The sequence below is a fragment of the Pholcus phalangioides genome, unplaced genomic scaffold (assembly GCF_987345545.1).
Source record: "Pholcus phalangioides strain wild (caught in Gottingen) unplaced genomic scaffold, Ppha-v1.0 ptg000011l_1, whole genome shotgun sequence".
NCBI classification, from domain to species: domain Eukaryota; kingdom Metazoa; phylum Arthropoda; class Arachnida; order Araneae; family Pholcidae; genus Pholcus; species Pholcus phalangioides.
Genome location: NW_028301604.1, coordinates 5,332,622 through 5,338,720, shown reverse-complemented (window position 1 = coordinate 5,338,720; position 6,099 = coordinate 5,332,622).

Here is a 6,099-nt window from a genome sequence, read left to right as displayed (position 1 = left end):
GTAATTATGGTATTATAATTTATGAGTTGAAAAATAATTTCAATCCTTGATTTCAATGAAGAATAAAAATTCAAGTAGATTCATTCAAAACACTTAAAAAATCTGACTTTCTTACAAAAAAGTCGAAATTACGTGAAAGTCAGGGAATGTCCCAGTAAATACGGGATGTATGGTCACCTCAGTAGTAACTCAAAATGTACTTCACGAAAAATACGTTAGATATGATAAATACAGGGTGATCAGCGAATAAGCCCTTATTTCAAAATTGAATATCTCTACAACAAAGATCAATAGAATTATGTGGTAAACGGAACGTTTATTAGCGTATTTAATGTTGTACAGAAATTTCGAAAATTTAGTTGTTTTTTTTTTAATTTTTTAAAATTTAAAAAAACAAAAACCAAAACTGGAGATTTTGGGGTTCCGAAAATCCTCATTTGTGTGAAGAGAAACCACTGCATTCGCCTAAAGTTACTGCATGGGCTGCGGTATGCGCCATGTGTGCTGACAAATTGTTCCAAAATTGTAACGTAACGTTCAGTAGTAATCGTTTCTCGCACGAAGAAGGGGCCGATAATGCCTCTGGCGCATACCACAGCCCATGCAGTAACTTTAGGCGAATGCAGTGGTTTCTCTTCACACAAATGAGGATTTTCGGAACCCCAAAATCTCCAGTTTTTTTTTTTTTTAAATTTTAAAAAATTAAAAAAAAAAAAAATTCGAAATTTCTGTACAACATTCTTACAGTTTTGCTAATAAACGTACCGTTTACCGCATAATTCTATTGATCTTTGTTGTAGAGATATTTAATTTTGAAATAAGGGCTTATTCGCTGATCACCCTGTATATGAAGTGAATATTTGTATTTCTGTCGTAATATCATAAAATTTTTGAAAATTATCTTATTCCATTATTTCAATAGAGTTCTCATTTTACTAGGATGTTTTTTTAATACATGTTTCTGTGTCTGTGTGTATTTATTTATACTTATGTTGAGCTTTAAATTTTAATTTTGGTAGTAGCGCTGGAATAAACGATTCTGTAGTATGATTTTTTTTGTGGTATAAACTTCAGATAACAAAGCTGTCATTATTGCATTTATTATTATTTTTTGTTTTATTTTACAAGTTTTATTTTCTCAGCGACTTTTTTTTTTGTATTTTTAACTGCATTGATGAGACTATTGATTGATGTTTTTTATCCCTTTTATACACGGCATAAGAGCAATATAACTTACACGTATAAGAGCAATAAGCTTCCTTATGATTTTCAGCAGTAAATGAGTATAAAGTAATGAAAAAGTAATGGGTATAGAGCATAGGCGGAGTTACGATGCCCCCCCCCAGCGTTAAAGGTGGAGTCGACTAATGTATATATTTACATAGGAATTGACATCATCATCGTGAAGCAATATTGACCGTGCCTTCCCAGACTTCCAAGTCTATCGCCGCCTATGGTATAAAGCAGCTTTCTCAAAGTGTGCGTCGCTGTTTCTAGGAGCATCGACAACCCTTATGTGAGGTGTCGCGGCGAGCTTGAGATATTGATTTTTGTACCTATCTATGCTTTGAAGAAATTACGGGAAATGTTTATACGGGAAAATATCTATTAATCTATCTTGAAGAGCCGCTGAGAAATCATGAATTAGGCAAGGGAGCAGTGGTCGACAAAATTTTGTGAACCATTGGTACAGGGAAAAGTGTTCCACTGAGAGAGGGATTAACTTTACAAAATATTTGGGCTTGCCAATGCTAAAATAGGAAGGCGAGCTATCTTGTCAATGCCACTCAAACGGTTGAGATCCGTCTGAAATCAGCGATGAAATGTACTGTCTCAAGTCTATTGCTGTGACTACCGTTGTGGTATTCAGATTCTATGATGCTCATTTTATTCTCATGCTTAATGGATATACAGGGTGTATGGCAGTGCCGTCTGAACGCATGGGCCTACCCGGGCACGGCTCTCACAAAAATGAGATCCGGTTGAAATTTTCTAGGATTTACCAGGTAGGGCCTCAGAAAAACCACTTGGCCCGGGGGCCCATGATGCTCTTAAGATGGCCCTGATGTATGGGAAAGTCCCTTGGACGTGAAATGACTAGCAAACAAAAAGAGCTACAGCTATGCAATTCCTCACAAGGAAAGGGTATTTCTTCAAAAATTTTAATTAAAAAAAAAGCGCTTTCAGTGCAATATTTGAGCTATGTTCAAATGGTGATTGATATGATTGGTATTGCTGAGCAATGCCATTCAAATGATTGGTATTGCTTTATTCATCTATACATATATGCATTAGATCAGTTGACTTCACCTTTGATGCTGGGGGGGGGGGGGCAGATGCCTTCCCGTCCCCGCACATGATCAAGTCTCTTGTATGTTTGTAAAAGAAATTAATTGCAGCACTACACATAGCAAGCAATACACAGAAACAAACTTCACGGAAGGTTCACTATACATAAACACACATTCCAACATGTACCAATTAATTAGAAGTTTCGCAGAGTAATATGGACGAGGTGCACGTTTGATTTAGTAGTAGTCTCTTGTTATTAATTTTATGCTTTATTGACGGTTCACAATCCCGATATATATCACCCTTGAGGTTATATACTACCGTTTTATCTCTGAAATGGAGAAATACGTCTGAATTGTGTTTGTGGCACTTACAGTATATGTGTGTATCATGCATGTTATACGTTCAGGAGGGGCTGCTATATCTTAGTGTGAAACTACATTACCGCAAACTTACTCCGATCATATATCGCCATACTGTGGTGATAGGTTAGGTGAGAAATGCAGAAGCAATCTATCGGTGATCACCCCCGGTTTGGTAGGTAAAGAACTTGTTTCTAATGTTTTATGCCCGGATTTGAGCCCGTGGACCTTGACGGTAACCTTCATAGTGGAAGACAAGCATCTTACCGCTGCGCCACTCGTCCACGAATTAGCTTGAAACTTTCAATGGGTAGGCCTACCGTATTTCCTTGGGAAAAACACAGGAAATTGCTAATTGACGTCAAAAATGGTGTCAAAAGTAATCTAAACTGCCAGTTGAGAATAAAAAAAATAACCTGAAAAATTCCCACATGGTGAGAAATAAATCACTACTGTAAATCGCAGTGAATCAAAATATAATGCATGAGAAAAATATGAACATGAATGAAACAATGAGTGTAAGTGAGACGAATATTTATATATTTTCGGTCATAATTATTGTAATACAGTATAATTTATAAATTGAGGAAAATAATTTTAACCCTTGATTTCAGTAAAAAATTAAAAATTTGTGGACTTCGTTGGAAGTGAGGGGAAAAACGGGACATTTTTCTAAAAAAGTCGGGATGGCCAAAGTAACGGAAAAACACTGTTATGTCCAGTGAAATAAGGGTCATACGCTCGCCCTAGCTATGGGTGATAATTTTTATGATTGTAATTTTAACGTTGCGGGTTACTAAAAGATTAATAATATACTAAAGAAATAAAAAATAGCATATACTATATATGTTACTGCCAAAAACCCGAAGTTGGCCACTTTGCGAACCGCCAGCTCAGTTGATCCGACCAATGTTCGAAATTCGGGCTTTCGCTGGGCTTTGGTCGGCCCCTATATGCCGATCCCTATACATCTCTGTATATGAATTACTAAGATATCGATATTCAGATTCCTTTGACCGTTAGGGTTCCCATAGCTCACCAAAATAATTATGGTTAGCTGTGGCTAATTATAAATGACCATAATTATCACACAAAAAAAATGTCCAACGCAGTGATGACCCCGAATCACAGGAATCGATGTATAGGGGCCATCGAAAGCCCAAATTTGGGTCATCGAGTTAACTAGGCTGGCCAGTTCACGAAGTAGCCAACTTCGGGCTCTTTGGCAGTAACATATATATAAAAGACAGCCATCAGGGCCGTCTTAAAACAGTAACAGCCCCCCCCCCCCGATAACTCCTGCTAAGCTGGAAGTGCTTGCCTACGCGATTCACACTCTCGGAAGTCAGAGTACCAAATCTCATTATCACGAAGCCCCCTACGTACTTGAGTCGCCCCGGCGGTGCGCGGATTTCAGGGCCGTTGCCATGAATTCATTTTGGAGAGGGAAAGCTGGTATTTCTGAATGGAGGAGGAATCAAAGTTCTAGAACAATTGATTTAACCATGCTATTCCGTATACAATGAAACCTCGATACAACGATACTCAGCGGACTTAGAAAAAATATCGTTGTAGAGGGATTATCGTTATATCGAGAGGCAGCAGTTTAAGGTTAGAGTATAGGCATTTCCAAACACGACTCGAAAAAAATGTCCTTGTAGAGGGATTTATCGTTATATTGAGTATCGTTGTAGTGAGGTTTCACTTGTATATCATTCATTTTCTGACATTTCAACCGCGGAGGGGCGGGAGGGGGGGCAGACCCTTTCTCGCCGGATGTGCCCATGCGTTAAGAGAGTACTTTTATGGTGTGACACCACTTTTTTTTCACTATCAGGCTTTTCGAATAGACGTCATAATCATCATTAGCATCACTCTGCGGGACGAACAATAGATGATTCCCGTAGAGATCAATGTTAAAATTGCTGATTTTAGCGTAGAAATGCGGAAATTTTGTAGGGTTTCCACTACATCAATAACTTTAAAAATTGAATTGAATTTTTGATTTTCGAAATATTGAGTTGCTTAGAGATACGAAGCCCAGAAAAATTAAATATAAAATAATGAGCTAGACCCACTTTTGAGGTGGATATCCATGCAATTACATTAATTTCAACTTTTTATTTATATCTTCTCAAGCGCAAAAATGAGAATTAATGTCTCCGTATTGTCTTATATTATCAAATTGCATCAATCCATATAGTTTAGGATGTTTTGAAATTAATTATGGGCCCATATAAATTACATTGAAGAAATTCCACAGCTTTAATCAAGCATTTTTTGAAGGAAAAACAGACAGATCGATAACTTGAAGTGGAAAACAAAAATCGAAATATTTTAGCTCCTATTAAAAAGAAAAAAAGATTCATTCCTATGTTTCTTTAATTTAGATTTGTGTCTTTCATGAGTCGCACAGGAAGTCGCCATATTGGTTAACTTGTATTTCACTCAAGAAAGAGGGAAATATCACGTGATCTAAAAAGCCTCATTGAAAAAAAAGGGTTTTTTTTCCTTTCAAATCACGGGTGCACCTTTATTATATAATATGTTTTTGTGATAATGATGAATTATGAACTTCATAACTCTTACATGATGTTTACATATTCATGATTTTCATGAATCGATGATGAACTGAAATGTTTTTAAAACGGAAGAACACGCTTTAGAAAGGATTCAACAAGATGCATAGATTTAAAGCTATTTTATTGTCAGTGTCCAAAACATCTGTTTTATTGAAAAGAGGTGTTTTTTTTTTTTAGTGACAAAAGGTAAAAACCAAAATCAATTCGAAATTCATTCAAGATTGATTTTGTAAATATTCATGGAAAATAAAATTGCTCTAGAACTAACATATGCCAACGGGATTTACTATGAAAATAGCAGAAACATCTGAAGAGTCATACAAAAGAACTTGATAAAAGACCTTCAATCGATTTTTGAAATTCTATTGTACACATTATTTTACAATGAAGAAAAAAAACCACAATTCTACTGTATGTATGGTGAATCTACTGATATTCAGAATGCGTGTAGCTAGAATCTCAGTCAGATGGGCTGGAGAGAGAGAGAGAGAGAGAGAAGAGAAACCCCTTTCTTCGGGCAGGACCATCTACTGTACTATGAATCTAGGAGCCCCTCCCCACTTCCTGGCCAACCATCGAGAGAACCAAAGAACCCCAGTGATATGCTATAGCCGTTTCCCATATTTTCATTCTTGTAGTTTCTATCAAACTTGAAAGTCTCAAAATATGACTCACAATTAAAAAGGAATTTACAGTATTTCAATTTTGGTTTCATTACCTGTGAGATTTACACAAAAAAATTAAAACCGTTTATGATGGTAGATCTATGTGACCATATGAGTGACCTCCAGTGTCTATTGGATACACATACCAGTCATTTTTCAACATTTTGGATGGCCCACTTCCTCACTCGCTATGACTAG